General features: G+C 38.5%; 1 protein-coding gene across 1 annotated transcript in view; it reads left to right on the top strand.

Annotated features, from left to right (window-relative positions):
• The window catches only part of SOX6 (SRY-box transcription factor 6), a 399666-nt gene that overhangs the window by 8852 nt on the left and 367233 nt on the right, over nt 1-23581 (top strand). The window contains exon 3 of the mRNA XM_032444750.1: nt 22571-22790. The gene's annotated coding sequence lies outside the window, so the exon portion shown is untranslated. The remainder of the gene's footprint in view (nt 1-22570; nt 22791-23581) is intronic.

Raw genomic sequence — 23581 nt, 5'->3', positions numbered from 1 at the left:
CAGAGATAGGACGATCTTCTTGCAGGTGAAATGTCATTTGCCACATTTTGCAGAGTATTAGGCTGAACCTATATTTGGTTGGCACCTGTGCTCCGAAACTGGCATCCCACCTTGTGAGAAGGCAGAATGCCACTCTGACAGATGGGGAGGAATGCAGGCATGCCAGCAAAGCAGTGTATTCATCAAGGGGTCACATTTCTCTCCAGGAATGTTGAAATACCGGTACATGCAGAGCTTCTGTATCTGAGGCACACGTGTTTCTTGGCAAGGACTGAGGTTCCTGCTGAATGTCTTGGCACCGTACGTAAGGAAGCTTAGTGAATTTTCATGGCTTTCATAGGGTTTTCACACCATGGGAGCCTACACATAATTTCTGCTAAGAATGGCCCTACGAATATAAACAGAAGAGGGAATATATTTTGCAAATTATTCTTTCTTATTAACAGATTAAGAACTGTTAAAACACCATCATAGCTTTCATGGATGATGATTCTTTTGATTAGTTAATGGTTGGTTTATCCTGGTTTGAGGGCAATAGAACGTGCAGTTTGGCAATTGACCCAAAGTGTGAATATGACAGCTTAAAATTCTACCATTTCTTTCTCATACTGTATTTTATTTTAACTTAAAAGTAAATTCTGGAATTCCTTCACACTTTTGTACTTCATCAAGAATTATTTTTTTTTCTCTGTGTTCCTCAGAATGACATAACATATTAAAATTAACGTTAGGACATATCTTTCTTTTGCTGAAAGTAATTCGGAATGGTTTATTTCAATGTTTCTACTATCTTTTTTTTTTTTTTTTTTTTTTTTTACCTCCAGAATAACTGTAAAGCTTTTCTATTTCATCCATTGCAGCACAGTGTTTTTCACATTTGAATAGCTGCATCAACATGAATCCTTTATAAGGACCTTAAGGTCCTTATAACAAACTTTGCCAAGTCCCAGAAAACAGAAGCTAATTCACATCCCAATACTCAGCTGCCTCATGAATAAAGGAGAGTCTGTGCCTGACACTTTGAAGCTGTAGCTGTTAAACCATACAGACTATTTACCTCAATAAATCATTATAAGAAACTAAGGTACAATTATACCCACAGAGAAATAGAATTCAAAACACTGATTTATGTGGTTCAGTGCCTGTTCCCTTTTCCATCATGTTTTGAATTTTATGCATGTTTGTCATCTTTGGCTGCTTCCATGTATCTTTAAACTAATGGGTCTTGCTTTTTTAACATTCCTCATTAGGTTTGTTATTTTACTTTGACACACAGACATGATTTGCACGCTGTACAAAGTTTTGCATTTAAAATTAACTATCTAATTTCTTCTAGTACAGAGCGAAAATGGAAAATGTGAGTAATTTGCTTGAACTAACATATGCCCTTTTCTGGTTAATTTGTGATCATCTAAGCTGAAATTCCATATTATAAGAATTTTGGGGGAGTCTTATTTGTGGGCTCTGGAGGAAGACCACCATACAAAGGAATGTATCATTGTACTTTTAAGAATTTACTTGCTAATCTAGTGGGATATCGAGATGGAAGCCATATGAAGTTATATTTGCAGCTAGTTCCTCAATTCCTTTATCCCTTGAAGAGATGAGACTGAAAGATGAAAACTGAACTAAATGAAAGGTTTAGCTCAGAGGAAGGAGCAGGACTGAAGCTGACAAGTAATTCCACACAAAATGGTAGAAGTAGGGTAAATATATCTAGCAAGCAGGGTCATGGACCAGCCACAGACTCAATTAGGCCACCCAAGCCTTGAAGAAGATGAATGAGCATGCAGTGTTGTCCTGCACAGCAACAGAGCACAGAGTCATTTAATAACCAATACATGTTTCTTAATAAAACTTCAGAAAGATACAAGTTTTAAACAGAAATGTTAAATATGAATGTTAGTGAATACACTACAGTTCCAAAACCTTTATGCCTTGCTAATAACTTTGGGAGTTGATGCTTCTGTGGGTCTAAACAATGCTGAATGCAGGTATGTCACCCAATCTGTCTGATCCCACTGATTTGTTTGGGTTTGAGCAGCACTTGTCTCTGATACTGAGAGGAAGTTATAAATCTGTTTTATTACAGGTGTGATTTGTGACATGGAGAATCTTAGACCACATGTAACATTCATGTGTCTTGTTAGAAAAGGTCTATTTGTTGAAGTTTGAACATTTCAGACTACTTTGGTTTTAAAGTAGGCTCTGGAAATTAGAGTGAGAAGCCTAAATTGCTTGTTACCTTGTGAAATTTCATAAGAGGTTCAGTATATGTTTGAATATGCATATATACTCTGTACAATGCTCATAGTATACTTATATACAGAGTGTGAGTAATCAGAATATGAGTCATAACACAATCTTGTGCCTCTGTCATTCATTTGACATCTAACTAATATCTAATACATCTAACTCTTACATTTCTGTGGGGTTTTTTTGTTTTGTTTTGTTTTCTCTTTTTTGCCTCTCTGAATCTACAGACTATTATAGGAAATAATATAATCCCTAAAGATTTCCGTATGCAAGCAACTGCTGTGCAGTAACATTATCTATCCAAAACTGAAAACTCATGAAGGATATTTCATATCCTGTTGCCCAGTGTTCTAGGAGTCCATGTCACCTTGCTTTTACAGACTGATAGCAACTCAAATTGGAATTTTTCAAGTTGAACAAATATATGGTATTGCATTCTACTACCAACCTTTGTGGCTGTGTAATGTGAGATCTCACATACTAATCTAGACAAGGGGACAAAGTTTAGGAACCCTGAAGTAGAAAAGCAGGATAAACATGTACTTCCAGGAAAATCAGATATGTTTACATTTGTTACTAAGTGTGTTTTTACCTTGCTTCTGGAAGAAACATGTCTGCAATGTCAATGCCATTCTGTATGTCAGAGAATGTTGGCTGATTTCAAGAGAATTTGACAGTGGGGCAGACTCTTACACTTCTTTTTTACAGGCTTCAGAAAAATTGGTGACTAGGTAGAAACAGAGTTACCCATGATGTTCCTCTGTACCAATTCATGAATGCAACAGTATCTCCAGCCAGCCAGGCATCTTGTCTTAGTTTCTGTATGAGCTGCCTGTTGCGTATTACCCTGCTGAGTACCCAGCTGCATTCCTTGGTGAAGGGCTGAAGGAAACCAGAGCTCCTCGTATTACTCTGGTAGGAAGAAGTGGAGCGAGAGGTCACAGAATATAGAAGCAGAACAGGGGAATTCGTGTGGGTGGAGCCACGTGAGCACAGTAGAGCATAAACCTACTGGTAGCCCCTCTGTGAACATTTACATTGCTTACAGAGCAATCTGTTCATTAAAACTGATCACATCTTTTAAAATTCTGTTAATGAAATCACATTTTATAGGGGCTTTGTGATACCTAAATATTCATTTTTTTTCCTCTGTGCTTTATGTTCTAGAATGGAGATTCCCACTCCATTACAAAAACAGCAATGTCATCAATGATTAAAACTTCTTATATAATATTTTCATTAAGAGTATTTCAAATTATTAATGTTCCAGTTTGCTACGTTATAGCGCTGGAACTGAACCACAAGAACAAAGAACTACTATATTTTGTAAAATATTGAAATCTCATCGTGAGTTTAAAGAAATTCTGGGACATTTCAACACTTGCTGATGTTTTGAATATTTACTAGGATTTACTGGCTTGGCTGACTTGGCAACTTCAGCGTGTCAGTTTTCTAAGCAACAAATATAATTACATCCTGAATGCTATTTGAAAGCATCCAAAGTTAGTGATAGTTTGCCATGTAAATTGAAACACCACCTTGCCATTGGGATGACACAGACACTCAGGAAACTGGTTCTGCCAGTACTCATGCAATTTTCTTTTCCTGTAGAGACTCTTGTACCTGCAACTTTCCATCAGCTCTAAAATGGTATATGTCAAAAATAACAGTGCTTTAGTTCCTAATGAAATGCCTTACTAAAATATCTAAGGAACACTTTCAGGTGTATGTTTTGGTGTAAATATGGGTTTCAGAGAAGGGTGAGTACTTTAGCTACATATTATCTTTATTGAAATGGTAGTGCAGGTGTAACCTGGATGTGGATGCAGCTGTGATAGTATGAAAGGGCCGTGTCTGCTTTCCATAAAATCAGGAATTTCACACATGAGGTAGAAAACAACTTTATGATCTCATCACACTACAGGGCCTGAGCTGATTAAACTGAGGCAGTATAAGTAAGCATAACTTTTGTATGTAGACTTTTGTATGTTCACATACCTGAACCAGTTTGTTCACATTACCTAGCAAGAGTTTTTTAATGGCTAGCTTGCGAAAAGTAATACAATTAACAAAGTATATCTTCTGCATGTTTTTTCTAATCTTTTCTTCTAATGATAGATGCCTTTCAGTCATTGAAACTTCAAGATCAAACAGAAGTTTTTTGACTTTAGCAATGATTTTTCAGGATATCCAGGGATTATATATAGTAGATTGTGTATATAGCATGAGCAAACAAAGCATCAACAATAACCTTCTAGCATGGTTTTATCTGGATGTACTGATTTACAAGGAAAACAGTTTTGGATTTTTTCTTAAGTCTGACGGATCATAGATTGCATGTTTAAAAGTGAAAAAGGAGTAGCCAGACAAGGAAAGAGAAACAATACAAAAAGCCTAAAGTTTGCGAGTTACCCTATGCCGAAATCCTGGCCTCTGATCAATAAGGAATCCTTTATCTGACACATATTGAGGGATTATAAACTCAGTGTTTTAGAGGATGTGTTTGAACAGCATTGACATCAAAACCTTCTGAAAACTCCAGGTGGATTATGAACTGTGTGCTGTTTATATCTGTAAGTATAAGCAGCTGAAGAGTTGTTTCAGAGTCTTATCTATGCTGCACTTTTGCAAGTATGCTATGCTTGTTTCTAGGAAATAATTATTAATGAGCAATGGGGTGTTTATGTTGGTTGAGTGGTTAAGGCACAAGGTCTCAAAAGGTCAGGGTTTCCCTTGCAGTAACACTACAGGCATCCTTTGTGAATAGGATAAATCAAGTCCTCACACTATAGCTCAGTTTCTCCATGCATACAGTAGGCGTAGTAGTTGCAGCATGTGATGGGATATTAATTCTATTTGAGAAGTGCATGCATGTACTTTTAAAGATAGAATAAAGCTGCTTTAGGTGTTGCGATTTGAAAAATATTTTAGAGAGGGCAATGCTATACTTCCAAAAATGCTAATTGGAAAAACAATTAACTGTATCTATGCTTGGAGAGTCTGAAAACCACACAGAGGACATTTAATTTAAGCAGTTGTAACTTACATGTGCTGATCTGCACACTTTAAACTGTTTAAGCAAGTTTTCTTTGCTGTGAAGAATGTCAAAGATGCTGAACACCTCAATGAACCAGCTATTTATTTCAGGGTGGGGGAGTTATGTAGTATTTTAGGACACCTGGAAAAATGTTTAATAGAACACCTCTTACCATATATTCTGGGATCTGAGTAGGGGAATTGATCCAAATGTGCCTAGAAAACACACATAGTCACATAAAAACAACCAGCATAGAAACAGAAGTGAAGGGAAGTGACTAGTGATCAAGTGCTTGCGCTGTATCCCACACATTATAAACTCAGGGAAAAACTTAATGGTAGATTTAGAAGACACCCACAAAGAAAAAGCCTTTTTGAGTCCACACTTTGTCCTGTCAGTTAATTTAGTAGTTTCAGCCTGGTGTTTCTTACTGCTGCCCAGCTCTCTTAAACCATGGAGAACTTTGGATGGGGGGTGGGAGGAAGGGATGACAAAGGCTGGGCTTTTAAAAATCAAATTGAATAAGGAGTTCCTGTTATCTCTTGGATATTTAGGAGGAAAACATTGTTGCATATTGAAAGAAACAACAACAACGCTGTGTTAGATACTTTGAGCAAGTTACTTGTGTTATACCTAAAATTGGTTTTCTATTTATTTTTGTAACAAATGAAATTGTGAAGAGACTGCCAGTGGCAGTGAACTAGTTAATAGAAATCAGGAGAAATGTGGACTGGAGAAAGTAAAAATTAACAGCAGTGGATCTGCTATTATAATAAGCCTTTTGTTTGACAAGCTTATGCACTTTATTTCAGATGTTTGTAAGTGAACACTCAGAGTATTCTTGAACACCACAGAGAAATAGGATCCTTAGTTCTGCTTTATAGTGATGGGGCTTCTTCAAAATCCACATTTCATTAAGTTTATGTCAGAATGAACAAAAATTATCTGTTTTGAGGACTGATAAATTTCAAGCACCTTTCACTTGTGATCAGACTTTACCAGGTCATTTATTAGCATGTCTGCTGCTGTGTAAGGGAGCTTACTTGGAACTGTTTATTGTTCTGCTGGTGCCTTTAGGCAACAAAGCCAACAAAATCTTGGCTGGATAACATAAAGAACAAAACATGTAATTTGGTGATAGACAGATTCCAACAGTGGGTAAATATGATTGAGGAAACACAGTATAAAAACAAGAACAGGTTAAATCTAGAACAAAATCTTACCCCTTTGGCTGAAGGGTCATTTTGAATCCGCAGCAAGTATGGCTCTGCAAAGTCCTTCAGGGGTCGGTGCCTCTGTTACTATAGACTATAGCTTAACAGAGTAATTTGTCTGCTATACAGCGTTCCCATTGTTTTAATCTATTGCTTTGTGAATGCCTGATCCCAACAGCAGTTTGATGGCTGGTGGGTGATACCCATACATGTTTGAAGCAGAACAAGGATGTTGGTCAGAAATAACAGCATGGAGACAAGAAGCGAAGCTTTGCCTAAGGTCATGTTGTGGCATGGTGCTGAATCTGGGAGCAGGCTTTCATTTCCTTATTTCCATGAGTGTGTTGGCTTTCTGGGAGAATACTGCACTACTGGTCGCTTTTACTTGGACTTTCATAAAACCCATAGCTTTTGCCATGAAGGCAAGGAGTAGTATTAGAGAAATAGCAGAGGAAAGAGAGCACTGACCCAGGTGTTGGACTCAATGATCTCTAGAGGTCCCTTCCAACCCCTACAGTTCTGTGATTCTGTGTATCAGAAAGGTTATAAAGCACTCAGCTCTTTGGTGCTGTGAGGCCCCTCTTCCCTCTTCTTATAGCAGGCACTAATTTCACTTGTAAGGGCTACAGTGCTGGCAATTGTTTTTACTTATGCAGGTATTGAGGTGATAAATTTTAAAACATTTGAGCCGAAGATGTATCTTTTATTCCTTCAGGCTGAAGAGAAAATTTTAATTTATGTGATTGGATTACTTTACAAATTTGCTGAAGAAAGTTTTTGATTGTTTGCTTTATGTACCTGTACTAAAACTCATGACCGTGTATTTTCCTAAGGAAAGCCTGAATGAGCAGCCCACTAATACGTAATGAGGGCGGTCAAACAAGGAATTTTTTCCTTCTTTCCAAATGTTTTGATTTCACCTAGAAGTACACACAAGTATCTGTCTATGCCCTATATATGTATTTGTCTTCACATGTCTTCCTGAATGTAATATACACACATGCACACAATGTTAAAAATGTGAACGTATCTATAATCTCATGCAAAAGTTTAATGGAGTTTTATAAATTCTATGTATTTCTTGTTAGGTGAATGGCTAAACTAAGAATTAAGAATGTAATGAGTTGGGATTAATGCTAACAATTGATTTCCCTGGTCACACTTCTGTGATTTGATTCTAAGATGGCAAAGGAAACATGATGTAATAGTTTCTTCCTTTACTCACCATCTGAAAACTTGTTACTATAAGCATTCTTCTATACATAGTGAGTGAAGGCAAGCTGTTAGCAGTAAGGGAGAAGCTCACATTGTGGTCTTAGCCTGGCTCTTTTAGCTTATTAATGAACAGGTTTTACTTTAAAGTGTGTAGGTGTCCTAATCTTGATCTGAGTTTTAGTAATACCTAAGATGTGCAGAAAGGCAAGGAAAGCTGTATGTATGCAGATACCAGTAAGAGTTAGAGGTGCTAGAGAACAATGTAGCAAGGTCTTCTATTATGGCATGCATCTGTGGGTAGAGGTTTCTGCTTTCTGGTAATTTTGTAAACCTGCTGAAGTAACTGAATTTATTCTGTAGGAGACATAAAAATGCAGTTTGAATGTTGAACTGTTGAGCATCTGAGCACAGATAACAGTCTTAGATATTTAATGTAGGTCATTTAAAATTTTTTGATGGTGGTTTTGTTGTTTGTAATTTACACTGTTCTTGGATAGCAATATAATTCATTTCTTTTTCATTCCTAATGAAACTGTAATATCTGCAACATTACTAAAATAACAATTGTTTTGAAATACCTTGTATTTTTGATGGTGAAAAGTAGATAAGGAATTTCAAATTTAAGATTACTGATTACTGACTTGGAAGTATGTTATACTATATTGAAGTAAATGAAAATTGAAACAAGTTGGGCAAATATTATTGTGTAGCTTCTTTCTGCTATCCTGTTTAATGACATCTCTGTGTTGCAATAGATACTTTGAAGCAAGAGAGAAAGTAATTGATGGTGGAATTGTTTGCTTGATTTATAGACCAGCTTTCCAAATATAGTTCATAAACTTCTGGCCAGAAAGCCAGAAAGATTACTTGATTCCTCCCCCCCCCCCCCCCCCCCCCCCCCCCCCAGTAAATGCTAATATAATAAAGCACAGAATCTACCAGAATTATGTATATGTGATATTTTTACATGCTATGAGAAGCAGATTGGAACCATAACCATTTCCATTTTAACATGTAAAAATGCAACTACTGGATTTTTTAAATTACTTTAAAATTGTGAGATACCAAAAGACAATCTATAGCTACAAGTAATTTCATTAAGAATTCTGAACTTCAAGTGTTCACACTTATAGTTCATGAGAAATGTATGGTGTGTCTGTGACCTGAAAGCATTTTTAATGCTTGTGCAGGGAAAGATTCTCAAGCCTAGTATAGGACAGCATGCCTGGAAAGTGGACCTTCAGTGTGGAATATTTTCAAGTTTACACATTACCAGTAAGCAAAGTAACCTAGTTCATATTCTAGCAGTGTAATTAATTGACTTGTGCATCTTGGTGACCATTTAGAAAGGAAGAATTTGTTTGTGTTTCTCTTTGTTGTCCAGGGATTTTGCCTGTTCTGTGTCTTTCCACAGGGCAGTGTAAATTTTGAGAGTGAGCTGAACACTGACTTCAGTCTGTTTAAAATAAATAAATAAATAAATAAAAATACAACTCCAATATTGAATGTCCTTTCATACTGATTATCTGCCTTACTGTTGCTTCTATAAGGCAATTTATACTCGCTGTGTTTGGAGGCATTTGCTAACCTTGACTTCACTATGTGTTTTTTTGTTTGTTTGTCTTGTTGTTGTTGTTGTTGTTGTTTTGTTTTATGAATTGCTTTATTTCTTCTGTATTCATCAAGAAACAACATATTTCTTTAGGGTACTGCAGGAGGTGAGTGAATCTAGCAGAGTTTAAAATCTGATCCACTGATCCACCCATGAATTCTCCTGATGTCTACCATCCAATAAAGAGAATAATTTCATGTCACGAACTCATCCTAAAAAGAGATCACTGATCTCTCCTGACTTGTAATAATCTGTACATTTTAGGTAGGGAATACTTCATGCTTTCGGAATATTACGTGCCATCTACTAATTTAGGGTGGTTATTTCATAATCATGTTATGGTAATGTTTTCTGTATGTGTATCATAATTCAGTGTGTTGGTAGGAATGTGAAGATGTACGCCAGCTTGGATAATCGTGTGCTACACAGCATGGGGAATTGCAAAACATTGCCTGAACAACAACTGTGGAGATAGCAGCCCCAGGGTTGCCTCACTTTGTATACCAACACACTGATTAAAAGAGCTGGAACTCTGTGATGATTGACTTAGACAAGAGTTATGTTTTTTATGTTAAAATACTGTAAATAAGAAAGGCATTTTGTGGTTCTTATATTCTCATTTCTATGTTTTACTGTCTTTCTGCTGTTAAGAGTTTCTGCCTTTTTTTTTTTTTTTTAAACAAATGAAAAAGGACTGTCCTGTCTCTGTGACAAATTCCCTAAGGAAAAATGTAATTAAAGCTGATCTAATCTAATTTAACCGCTAGGTGTGGTTGAATCCTCGAGCTGTGCTCCTGCAGGCAGTTTGAACTCAGCTGACGTGATCTGCTCAGTGAAACTGAATTTGGTTTTGAAGATTGCTACCAAAACTCCATAAAGAAAACAGACCAGAAAGGGATGGGATTTACAGGTGTCATTAAAGCCCATACTTCATTTCCCCAGATTCAGATATACTATCCTGTTCTCCTGGTTGCTATGTATTTCCCCTTACCAGGATGTTTTCTGCTTGCTATCCAAGATAAAAATAAGCAAATAAATATCCAAATGGGATTATATCAACTAAGCTTTGTTTTTATGGCCAGCATCAATGCTTCAGAAAGCTGATTCCTATCCTTTCCTCACCTCCCCACAGTGGCTGTACACAGCATTGGGAAAGTCTCACATTAAAAGATTTCTGAGAAACTTTTATTTCTGGAAAACTAGAATCCTGGAATTGTCCAGTTCTGAAAACAAATTCATTTCATGTGAATTGCTTCTGATCCCTTTTCTCTTTGAATTCCTTTGACAGCTCCTTCCCAGCTTTTCTCCTCAACGTATCATTTTATGCTCTGTCCTTGCTTCTCTCTACTGCTGTCCTTTAGAAGCAGGCATTTTGGTCCCATCTTATGTTCAAATGTTTGTGTTAACTATTAAAGTATGTTGCTGTTCATTCCAAACTTTGAAATCTTTTTATGCTCCCGGATCATTTATACATGGTTGATAATTCCTAAGTTTTCAGGAAAGGGTCTGAAACATTTATACTTCAGGAAAGGAAAATACTACAACAGTGGGAACACAAACATGTATGTAAATACTACATTATCCTACTTAAATTTAGAGTTGTTAGCTAGTCAATATGTATTCTTAGCACCAGAAATTTCACAATACCAAGTGTCACTGCTGTCTGTTACAGTTCTTCATTATGGGCACTCATGACAAGTCACATGGTCATTACAATTTTTTAGCATTTTTATCTTTTTTCCTCTAAATTGGTGACAGTTTTAGCTTCCTTCCAGCTAGTACAGGCTGCAGATAGACAAACTAAACCTAGTAATATCTTTGTATTTACTTAAGTACTTTGAACACACAAACTGCTCAAATATCTCAGTGGTCTGAGTCAGTCTCTGTGCAGCTGGCTTGCTGAGCTAATCGAAGTTACTTTCAAATAGATGGTTCTCTTTCAGGAATTAACATGCCAGCCCTTTATAGTCTCCCTTCGGTTTTTGTCAATTGTCAGTTTCCAAAGCTTTAAGAAAATTCAGGTTTTACAGACATTTTTATGTTTTTCATAGCATTGCTACTGTAACCATCAGTGGAGAAGTGGAGACATTGCTTCTTTTATTTATAGTGTGAATGCTATATTAGAGATCTTTTTGTTGTTAATTTTATTTCCCTGTAAATAAGGACTTTTCTACCTTCTTTTAAATTCAGCTTACCATTATTTGATCATGTCTTACATTGTTGTCCTTAAAACTTAAGCTAGGGTCCCTTTATTTGTTCTGAAAGCCTATATATCCTCAAGTGACAAAAGATTCACATTTTTGTGGATGCGAGATGGCAAAGTTAACGTGCCTGCATAGAGAAAAGAAGTTCAGTCTACAGCACTGTTAACTCTGGCCCAATGCTTTCTCCTGGTTTGCTCAGTCTCAGACATTTCCAGTCCTTCTCAAGCTGTCTCTACCTTATCTAACTATCTTACTAAAACATTTATTTGTTTTAGTTGTCTTAAAAAAAAATACATGGAATAATATGTTTTATAATGATATGGAGTCCTGCGAACTAAAAATAATGCTTTCAGAAGCCAATGCTTGTGTGTTCCTGTCAGCCCAAAAATACACGATGAAGGCTTAGAAAGTGGAAATTCACTCAAAAATGTGGTCTGTATAGCTCCAGTACTCAAGTCAGGAATGATTTGTCCTTGCCTATTACATTCTACAGAAACTATGCTACAGAACTTTAAGACCATGGTGTTTTGTTTTTTCTCTTGCTTCTGCCTCATTCAGTGTTCAAGTAAGCTTCTTGATTTTATTCCTTGTTTTTCTTTGGCATCTTGGTGATTTAAACTCTGAATACATACTCGTTCTATCACAGTGTTTTCAAAGAAAGTGCAGAGGTTTTAGAGGAAGCTTGTAAGTGGTCAGGCTGGCTCTGGCTCCAGGTCCATCACAGCTGGAGTTGATCTAAGTCTGGGCTGCCTTGTCCTCTCTTCTATTGCCTCTGGCTCTGTGTTTCCACCTTCTCCATTGTGCTGGCACTAGCTCTTGTGTGATCATTTTGTGAATTGCTCCTTGGAGCAAAGCTGGTTGAAAAGTTTTTTTTGTTTGGTTGTGCATTTCTTTTTTTAAAACAACTTTTGTGGGGTTAGCTTCCAGACAAGTCACCTCCCTGAATTGGCTCCTGTGCACTTGTGTGGGTGTTAGTGCTGATGCAAGGGAAAGAACAGAAATGCTTAGTTGGTAGAGAAAGAATGGGAGGCAAGACTATATTAACTGAACATTTGTCTGTTTAATGTGCAACAGGATCACATCAGTAGGCTACAGTTCCACTCTTTCCTTCAAGCTAAAAGTAGTGATACAATCTCCATACCAGCATCTATTCACTTTCTTTCTATCTCCTCTTGGGTCAGCCATAGCTTTTGTGTAGCTGCTTTCAAATCACAACAGCTCCTCTTCCACAACAGAGATATGTTTCTTTAGCTGACTTAATATTAGTGCTGATAGTGAGGGTGGAGCCATGAAGGTAAATTATTTGATGCCAGCCATCAAGCCGCATAAATTAACAGTGGAACTGCAGCTTGTGAAGTACAGTTATTAGGGTTTACAAATTAAATTGTTTAGCCTCAATGTCACTTTTAAGAAGGTTTTTCTTGAATGAAATATTATTTTCCTCATCTCTTCCTTCAACATACAACTTCCAGGTAAAGTCTTTTTGCCGACACCTACAGGTCTTTGTCAGTACTCAGCCCAGATCTGGTGTGTTTCATATTTCAGAAGTTGATCATATGTTTTTATACACATGTATATATTTTTTATTGATATTTAAATAGAAAAATGACAATGCAATACAGTTAAGGTAAGGAATGCTCTACAAGATTTTCATGTAAGAATAATTTCATATGCTTACCTGAAATGTGCATCTTCTCGTAGAAGAAGATTAGGTAGATCTACATGGAATGTAGATGATCAGTGTTCCTTTAGCATTTTACATAACTGAAAGTCTACCATGTGGTTCGTATTCTAGTCACACAAAGCAGGGGAACTACAAAAGGTAAATGCTGAACCTAGTCAAGGGTTGCAGTAGTCATACAAGACATAACTCTTCTCACCTTTAACAAAATACCTATATTTTATTGATTTAAATTATTTATTTCTTTAGTCAGAGGAAAGGATAGGCCAGACAGTGGGCAGTTTTTCTTTTCTACATAGTTAATTATGGGCAGAACAGGATAATACTGAAACAGATGATGGAGATGCCATTCTGTATTAATGTGTTTTATTTCAATAGAATTCTACATAATTAGACTGAACAGCTACTCTTACAAGGGCAGCTCCAAAAGTAATGCTTCCTATTTTGTTATATTGGTCCACAATGTCAGGAGCAGATGTTGGTGGTGTGGTAGTAGAGAGTCAACCTTCCTGCTAATATTTCATTATATTTTGTTGCTGCGTGGCAGATGGCAGCGGGGGGGGGGGGGGGGGGAGGGGCAGTCTTACATAATGGCATCTGACATGGAAGTACAAATGAAGCAAAGGCTGGAAAAAAATGACACCCACTGGCATTCATCAACATTTGCTGAATGCTTCTGGAAACCAACCAGTGGCTGTGGGAACGGTGAGGGGGGGGGTACAAACCTCTGGGTGACAGTGGGTCTCCTCTACTGGTGCAGATTTTTACGAGCGTGTCGTGAAGGCTGTTTTTCAGAGTGACCTACATAATTTCCTGAAGTTATCTGAGTTATAATTGAGCCCTGATGCTAGTTTGTCATATGCACAAATTTTCTTCCCACTTAAGTGTAGAAAAGCTTCACAAGACTGACAGTTTTTTCTGTAGTAAGAAACTTCAATTATTTCATCAGCTTATCAGTTACTCTTTGTACAGAAAGAACAGCATCCATTCTAAAAAAGCTATGAATGGTAGAAGTGATGGTGATTTGATCCAGGAAGAACTTTTAAGCAAGTATCTGAGAAAGCACATTGTTTCTGTCTTTTTCATGGAAAAAGAAATTGAAACATAGTGCTGGAAAATTAATTTTGGGTTAGAAATAGCTTAGTTATTGAACACAGAGCTGTTTGTTTTGTCCAGAGAGTGTGTTCACAAAACTTTGGTAAATTCTGTAAGAAAAAAATATCCAAATGGTGTAAAGATCTTCCTGGCTAATAATATAACATCCTCAGTGTAACCGTACTACAAAAATTGTCTCCAAAGCTTAAGGAGTAGCATCTTAAGGGCAAGAGGCTAAATCTAAATGCAAGTATAAAAGCTGGAAAAGACTGAGCATATGCGATTTCCCACCAGCACAATATTAAATGCAATTATTTTCTTTCTGCTAAAATCTTGAATATATCTTGCAACATAACCTCAAAGAGTCCCCCGCTGCTGCTGATTATAGTGAATCCCACTTCCTGCCACCCAGTAAGTCTTTGCAATTTTCTCTTTTTCGCCACCCTGTGGAGATAAATAATGTATATTAATGTGAAAATATCAACAGTAAAATCCCTTAATATTCTCCACAAAATAAAACTTCTCCCTAAATCAAAGGATTCCTATCTTTCATTAATTATTTTAGCAAAAAGAAGCAAGTTCCTCATGTAAAGGCTTTGAAAAGTTTGAATCCCACTCTTAGAAAACAAGTGTGCCAAATACTCAATGAGAGAGAGCTGGGGTTTTTAGAATCCAAAGTTCAAGGATTTAAAAAAAAAAAAAAAGGATTCAGTATGGTATACTACATTTAGAGCACCTATCTTATTCTTTCTCTTTTAAATAGGCCTTAATAAATTCTTTAACATAGAACCTTGGAAAGTACGTTAGAATGTATATTTTTTTGCTATTCCTTTGGAACTGTTACCTGTGCTGAACATGGTGGTTATGCAGGATATTTTACAGAATGTTCATCACATGTGGCCACAATAGATGCGTATGCAATCAAATCTAATACATCTAATTCCACAGTCAAATGTCCCTAACTTTGTACATTGGAAGAATAACAGTTTTTCCTTGCAATTACGAGTTCTGGAAAGGAAAAGCAAAAGCAGAAGCTGTGACACTTGAAATACCTTCAGATTCCAATACTTGATTGAAAAATGACTATTCTAAAGAAGCTAGTGACTTCTGTTCATAAGAGCTGGAGATTTGGGGGTGATGGCTCCATGGCTGATTCTGTAGTGTTTTCCTTTTGCTCATCATAATTTTATTTTAAATCCCAACTTCTGTGAGCAAGAGCTTTCTATGCTGGAGGCTGCGAATGCTTCCATTTTTATTATTATTTTTTAAAATCAAAATGTTCACCTTGGGCATGCCTTTCTGTTGCATAAATTAGAAAGCTAATTGAAACACGTGTTAAGAACGGGAAAGGGAGAGGAAAAAAGAAAAAAAAAAAAAAAAAAAAAAAAGAAGGAAAATCATAAGAACAGAACCCTTAGTCGTAGACATTTTATTTGTTTAAGAAAGAAATCCTAACCAGTCCCTATTATTAAAATACCATGGAATTAAAATAATGCCAAAATAGTGAGAGGTGAAATATTAAGAGGCAAATTGTGCCTCCCTCCTCTCAGATTGTGGCAGGCAAGAATTCAAGGACTCAGCCAGGAGGCTAATTTCTGTGGGGGGGGAGGAGTGAGAAGGGAGGATACTTTTTGTGTCTCTGAGCTTAGGAAGCTGGCACCAGAAAAAAAAAATAAATAAAAAGAATTGGCAGTTATGATATGGGTTGTGTTAGCTGTTGTGGTGCTTGGCATGAGTGTAACACCAGCACAGGCTGTTTCAGGCTGAGATAGATGTTGCTTCCTTTGTTTGTCCTTATCTCCCCTATCAAATACCAGCTGCTGAGAAGGTATTTTCCCCGTGGTGATTTTTGAAAGGTACACAAAATATTTTCAGTAGTACCTTGCTGTTAGGTTTCAGTGTAAATAATGTTATTTGTAATTTGTGTAAAAATCCATCCAGATCAGGAAGACTGCTACTTTCTGCCCCAGTTTTATAAACGTTTATATGCATATTTAGTTTTAACTGGGAGCAGTGAACTGTAGTATGGCTGTATCTGCAAGATGGGAACTTGACCTGCTTTGCATATATACGTTTTACATATGTAGCATAATTTTGCTCCAAGAGAATAGCCTGTAGATGGGAACTGAGTTGTTTAAGAGTCCGTCGAAGAAATTAAATCAGGCCGCCTAACATAAATTAAATATTTTTGTACTTTAGTGCCATATATTAATTCATAACTGAGCAAATAATAGGAATAACAAGCACTAACAGAAGTTTAAATTTATTCAGTGTCTGAGGTAAGAAAACCAAAACCAGCTTGGATGGTGGTAACACATTGGTGATTTATGATTACCTTTTATGATTAAAACGAAAGGTTTTCTTGAATTATTTTACCTGGCACAAAGAGGTTTTTGTTTGTTCTGAAAATGTATGTATGATAAGATAGCCAAAATACTTAATGTCAAGTTGGCTGTGTAGTCCTCGTGCTTCTACCAGACTGCAGTCATAGAGCAATGCATAGTCCTACTGTGTGTGACATAGGTCTTCAAAGATGTGAAGCCTGAGCCTCATTACTAACTTGCATGAGTATTTTTACACGTTATCTATTCCATCAGTTTAGTTCCTGATACTGCTGAAGTTTATATGCCTGGAATTACACAGAGTGAATAATTCCATTAGAGTAAATGGGACTGCTACAAATGTGTGAAGTGAAACATGCATGTGAGTCTCTGCAGAGCTGGGACTTTTAATGGGAATCTCGTTACGCATAAATATAATTAATGTGAGGAATCTTTTATGGGTTATGTCTCCCAACAATCTCACTCCGTGTAGAAAAACAGGGTAAGAAGATGAAAAAGCCAGAAGGATAGGCCCCAGCTTCCCCCAAACATATGCCTACATTTGCCTGCATCCGATATAAGCAGATAGGGATCTGTCTAAATGGAGCTTGAGGCATGCATTCTTTGCATTTTTGTATTTTTTATTTTGCTCAAGTGACTTGGTGTAAGTGACTTGTTCAAAAACACTGTAGGTTTGTAGCACAGCCAGGAATAGAACCCACATCTCCTGACTCACAGTTAGAGACCAGAGCTCTTAAATTTCTGTGACAGGTCCACTTGCCATATTTCTATGTGAGGGTGATTCATAATGTTGCTATCTTCCAGTGTTCCATATATTTTTTAGTATGATCATATTCAATAAAGGTGTAGAATTGAATATGGTCTTATCCTGTGTAGCTGCAGAGCATCTGGCTTATACAGACAAATGGTTTCCCACCAAAAAGGAAAACTCGGAACTGTAGATTTTTAATGCACAGATCTTGTGCTATTGCAGTGTTAAGAAGTCCTTGTTGTTATGAATGTGCATTATGAGTATATTGTACACAGTCCTGGTATGCAAATGTGTAGCATTCAGAGAAGTGAAATAATTCTGTGTTATTATTATCTTTGTAAATTGCATCTTAAGAGTTTGTTGAGGACTTTATGACGGCAGTTTTCTATAGTCACAGCCATACAGCGCAAAGTGTTTCTTTCATTATTAACAATAACTGAGCCAATGAAAATGCTTTTAAATATACACCAGACAAGCAGTTATCCAGCTCTTCCTTCTTACCATCCACAAACCATCTTTTAGCATCTTATAAACCAGCATGTAAAATAGCTTTGTAAACATCTGCTTTTCATTGTTAATTGTCAGGGAAAACTAGAGATTTAAATGCTGCTTTTGTAGCGCTCCTTAATCCTATCAGAGAGGCGAGCTCTAGATGCTTCTCCTCTCCCACTGCAAATAGCTTCTTCAGGCTGATATTTTTTCTTATTTAATGTTTTCCTCTCCCCTCACCCCCCTCCTGTCTTTAGTTTTGTTTTTAATAGTGATAGTTTCTATTTACTTACAAACAGGCTTGTTTCATGTCTCACTTTGAAAGGTCTTGCATATTCTAATCTGTGTAGCAACTCAGTACATTTAAACAAAATATACTTATGTAATTATTAATTACAGTGTAAAAGGATCTGAAAACATACATTTTGTTCTAGGATGTGCTCAGTATTTTTTTTTCTTTTCATTTATAAACTGCTAGATTAGGTATCATGTCATATATGCAATGTGAGAACAAGGGTATATGCTGATGCTGTCGTATAACGGCAAAAAGAAATAAGTACATTTTCTGCTGCTAAAAAACAATTATGGTATTTTCTTAAAGAACAAAACACTGCCTTTATTTTGGTTAGCTTTTCTGCTTTAATAATCAAGTCATTAATGGCAGTTGAGTGTGTCTGGCAATAATTTACCTAAGGTAGCGTTTGTATCACACAGTAGCTGCGTTCTACAGGAAAAATAAATCTATTCATGTTACATTTCCTACCTCTAAAGCTTCTTTTCTTGCTATTGTGTTATGGTTCTGGATTTGGAACAATTTTGACTTTTTGATTCTTACACAAAGGGGACCATTCATGGTTTGAAACTATTTTATATATTATAGTTTTTAAACAGGAATAAATCTTTCTTTTTTTCTTTATAATATTTTGTCCAAATCTGCTTCACATTGAAGCATTCCATTTTCAGTCATAGTCTGAATTTTCCTATCTTTCGTCTTTTAAACTTCAGTGCTTTTCAAAGTCAGAGTCTCCTTAACTAGTTTCTTCAACTATGTGCTGGATTATAGTTTTAACAGTAATTTAGAACCCTTCCTGTTCTGTTAATTAAATCATAATTGGAGGTTACAGTTACTTGCTTTACTTGCTTGTATTTTTTATTCCCGCTTTTCTATATTTACTTCCATAACTTCTCAAAAGATTTGTTACACAGACCTCAGCATCACTGCATGTAAAATTAATTGAAATGACATATTGTCCCAGTTTCTATGACAACCATATCATGATGCCGATGCTCTCAAAAATTTATAAACTGCAATTTCAACTATGCTAATAGCACCGGGCAGAGTTAACATTTATTTACTTATTATTCTTATTAGAATTAAGCTTTCAACACTTGATAAAAACAAAACCTGAGAACAAGGTGTGTTTCAGCATTTTCCATTTGCTTGGCGTTGGTGTTTTTGTAAAGGAGTTCTAATTGTTACGAGAACGTCTCTTAAAATCTAACTGTGATACACCATGTTGATAAGGAGCTCATGACAAATAAAATGTGTATCATCAGTCACAAACTTTTAAATTCAACATCTCAGAAAGAACAGCTACGGTGCAATTTGCTGTAACTGACTTACAGATAGTCTTGTTTTGCTAGAGAATACTGAGAGCCCACGTATTCCTATTTCTTTTGTCCCAGATGCTAAACCTCACATGTTTGTGACACGAGTACTGATGCACTTATACAAGTAAAGCCACAAGAACGAGAGTCTGTGTGACCAGACACAGAACTAGAAACCCACTCACAGCATCTACTTATGTTACCCCCTTATTTCATTGTAAATGCTAAAAACCTTTTGCCTGGTAATGTGAATTATTTTTTCCATATTAAATACATACTTTCAGTATAATCATGCCACTCCATCAAGCTGCAGGCTTTTAGAAGTTAGCTGATTTTAGCAGTTTGACAGGGAACTCTATTACTCAAGCAACACTCACACTGGAATCAATGAGTGTTTTACTTGGGTAAAAAATTTAGGACCAATGTAAGATGCCTTATTCAAGTTACTTCATAATTACAGATTGCAGCGACTTAAAAAATAGTGAGTTTTGCTTTCAAAACACACTTATTTTATTCAGTATAACTTGCACTTATTAAAAAAGTGTGCTTTATAGTCCAAATTCATGCTTCTGGTGTATAAGACTTATTGATCATTGATTCAAATAGGAAATAAAACACCTTGATCTTCCAGTCACTTGTCTTAGGAAGATTCCAAAGCAGCCGAGTCACATTTACTGTACTTCGGTCTTAAATTTGATATTATGCTGGAGGAAAAAAATCATATAAATGAATGTTCAAATACGTTGAGATCATGTCGCATTTTAGTTCTTAACAGTCTGCACACTTTCAGCAGTTCCTACCCAGTGTTCCAGGTTCAGTGAGCTATATTAAAACACACTTGGAAAGATTTATACAGTGATTTGCTTCTTAGCTGACTTTGGTGCAAGAAGTTACTACTGCATGTTTTGGTTAGAAATCGTGTTCTTATGGGTGATCAAAGGGAGGAGGTGGCCATACCACCTGTGCAGTGTGCCATGGGATGTGTAACCCTCATTCAGAATGGGGCAGGCTGGTAAAGCTTTGTACCTCCAGAGCTCTTTGGAGGCGTCTTCACCTCTGGCGTTCATCTTTTCTCAACAGTTTGTCCATTTTGGCATCACTGTTTTAGTCTTTTTAGCAAGAAGTATGTGTTGTACATGAACGGGCTTTGAACTTGTGAGTGAGTGGAACAGCCAGCGGTGGCTTAGGCCGGACACTTCTAAACTCAGGGGAACATCTTAAAAACAGTACATTTTAGAAGTGCACAGCAGTAGGAATATAAAATACAAAATCACTGGTGATCCTGAGTATTCACTTTCTTTCTGTTCCTGTGTCATATGCATGTGGCTTAGTGGCAATGAATTTATTTGTAATGTGGGCCAGTCCTCAGGTCAAAAGCAGCTTTGTGTTTTTATTCTGGCCTTTGTTGGCTTTTTTGTTTGTTTGTTTTCACATAGTATCTTGTTTGTACTGTAGTAGTTAGGTCAGGAGCTTTGAAAATATACTCTGGGCTGCCACATAAGACAGCACTAATGTGGGCTACCAGGAGTCCTTAGCACGTGTGTCTTTTCAGCTCCTCAGATAGGGGGGTACAGTGCTTCTGTGTCCTTCCCTTGTGCAAGTCACGCTCAGCTCTCCCTGATTGTGCAGCAGCACAGGGGGCCCTGCAGGTGTGTATGCAAGGAAGTGGGCCCTGGGATGGATGGCTGCCATGGGTGTCTCCTGCACAGCTCTGAATTGCTGGTGAAAATGGATGTTTGAAATAATTGTTCATCTTGGAGTGCCTTGACTGAAAATGATGATTACTTTTTTTTTTTTTTTTTTGGTATTATTACTATTTGGAGCTTCTTAATAGCACTCTCATGATTCATTTGCTTACTCTGCCAATGCAACTCGTAGCCAAGAGCTCAGTGACTTCAGCTTTGCCGGTGCAGTTAGTGCCCTGCTGGTGACGGGACACCTGGGCGTGCTGAATGCTTCCCGGTGCTTTGCGGAGAGCATCGCTCCGACCAGATGCCGAGTCCCTGGGCATCGCACCTTCCCGGCTCAGGGCTCTTTGCGAGAGCAGGGCTGGGAGCAGCGGTGCGTGGTAATACGCTGTGCTCCCATCGAACAGCACCTGCCTCCCGCTGCTCTTCTCTTCCTTATAGCTTCCTTGTGCCTGGAGCGTGCCCAGGAATCTCCTTGTGCTGAGCCTCGTCTGCAACTTGAAGCAGTGTCACTCCAAACACTGCTTGTGGGTCTAACAGCTTAGTCTTTATCTTTTTTAATTTGCCTTCTACTACGTGAATCGAGTGTAGATTACTAACCTAGCCTGTGAATCGAAATCCCCGGGAAGACTTGTGAAGTTAAACCTCTAAGAAAGCCCGGGCAACGGGAACGGCCTGTGTGTGCCCGAGGACGGGACCGGGCCGGGCGAGGCAGCGGTGACGGCAGCGCTGCCCGGAGCCCTTAGGGAATGGCCGGGGCTGCTTCCCGCTGGCCGAGGATCGCGTGGGGCCGCTCCTTTCTGCCCCCAAGCAGGAGGGCGGGGAATACCCTTGCCTTTTTTCTTCGCATTGTGTTTTCCGTTTCTAAGTCTTCAATTCCTCCCTTCTTTCCCTCACCCGCGTGTCCCTGTGCGTGCGGGGGCCCGGGCGACGCTCCCACGGCGGAGTTTCCCGGCCCCGCGCCCGCCGGCAGCGGATTCTTCGATGACTTTCGCGCTGCCGCTACCGCTGTTTGTTTTGCTTTGCGAAGTGCTAATCCGAGAGCCCCTTGGCAGGCGGCTGCTCTCGCTGCTTTACACGCGCCGGCCTCACGGTGGCGTTTTAAGCACGTAAACAAAGCCCGAGTGAGCGGAGAGGCGAGCGTGTTTTCTAGTTTACCTTTATTAGAATAACAGTTCCGTTAATGTTTTGGATAAATCAGAACTGCCTATTAAAGGAGCTCGAGTACAGGAGCTGCGCGATGCTCTGCGTCAGTGGAAGGTGTTTGAATCTTCCCGGCCGGCACAAAGCCGCGCTGAATTAGAGCGGTCTGTGTCAGCGTCACGGTGCGGTCTCACCTGAGGTTGTTTTTCTTCCCCTTCTCTCTCTCCTCCCCCAGCCTCCCAGGAGAAGTTTACAAAGAATGCGATTGAAAGTGCAAAGCGGCAGATACCGACGTTAAACTCCGGCTTGATTTCAGTATAACGATCTGAGACACGGCCCCGTGCCGCCGCCGCCCTCATTAATACAGAAGCATGCCCCTGGGACCTGAGTCACCCGGAGAGAATAAACACAATATAGAGTCATCTTACCTCCGAGCCGAGAGCGCACCGTTAGAGGTAGGAGAGGGAGAAGTGCGGCCCTCCTCCGGCCCGGCCCGGCCGCTGTGTCGCGGGGCTCCGGCAGCGCCGCTGCTACCGCCCGCCCAGCTGGGATCCGCTCCCCAGCGCGCTCCCCCCGCCCCCGGCGGGCAGTCCCCAAAGTCAGCCCAGCGCGAATCCGCGAGTCAGGGGCAGCGTTTCGAGTCAATCCTCGCTGCTGCGAATCCCCCGTGGCTTCCCTCCGCCAAAGCGTGGGACAAAATTGCCTCTTAGCCTGAGTTTTTGTCAGGCGTCGTTGGCGATCTAGCAGGTAAGGCGGCTGCTGGCTGCCAGCGATTCCCGCTGCACTTGCAGAGAGCGGCAGAAGCCGGTGGGAGTGTGGTCTGCTCTTCGTTAGGGAGGGGGGAACGGACCCTGGAGGTGATGCAGTGAAACACTTCGACTTCCTCGCATTGTGTTTGTCACAGATCACGGGCGCTCTGCTTCTGTAACATTCACTTCAAGCATTCTCAAACCCAACCGGAATAAGTTCTGATCCTCCCCTTTAGTTTACATTGGGGTTGTCAAAGGATTAAATACGTGAAACTTTATTTGACCGTGGAGTTTACAGACCCTGGGATCCCTGCGCGCTCTGGCCTTATTCTAATTCTATAGCGGTAATTACCCTTCGTTTCTTTAAGTGCAATAGATTTAGTGCCTTAGAGACTATGCACAGTTTGATTGAATTATTCATTTTTTTTTCTTTGGTGTAGACTGCATCTGGGGACTGATGTGACGTGTAGATTTTTTTTTCTTTTTTTTTTTTTTTT

Source organism: Coturnix japonica, chromosome 5 (assembly GCF_001577835.2).
Source record: "Coturnix japonica isolate 7356 chromosome 5, Coturnix japonica 2.1, whole genome shotgun sequence".
Lineage (NCBI taxonomy): Eukaryota > Metazoa > Chordata > Aves > Galliformes > Phasianidae > Coturnix > Coturnix japonica.
Note: the sequence above shows the minus strand (reverse complement) of the source record. Positions and strands in the feature narration are given on the sequence as shown.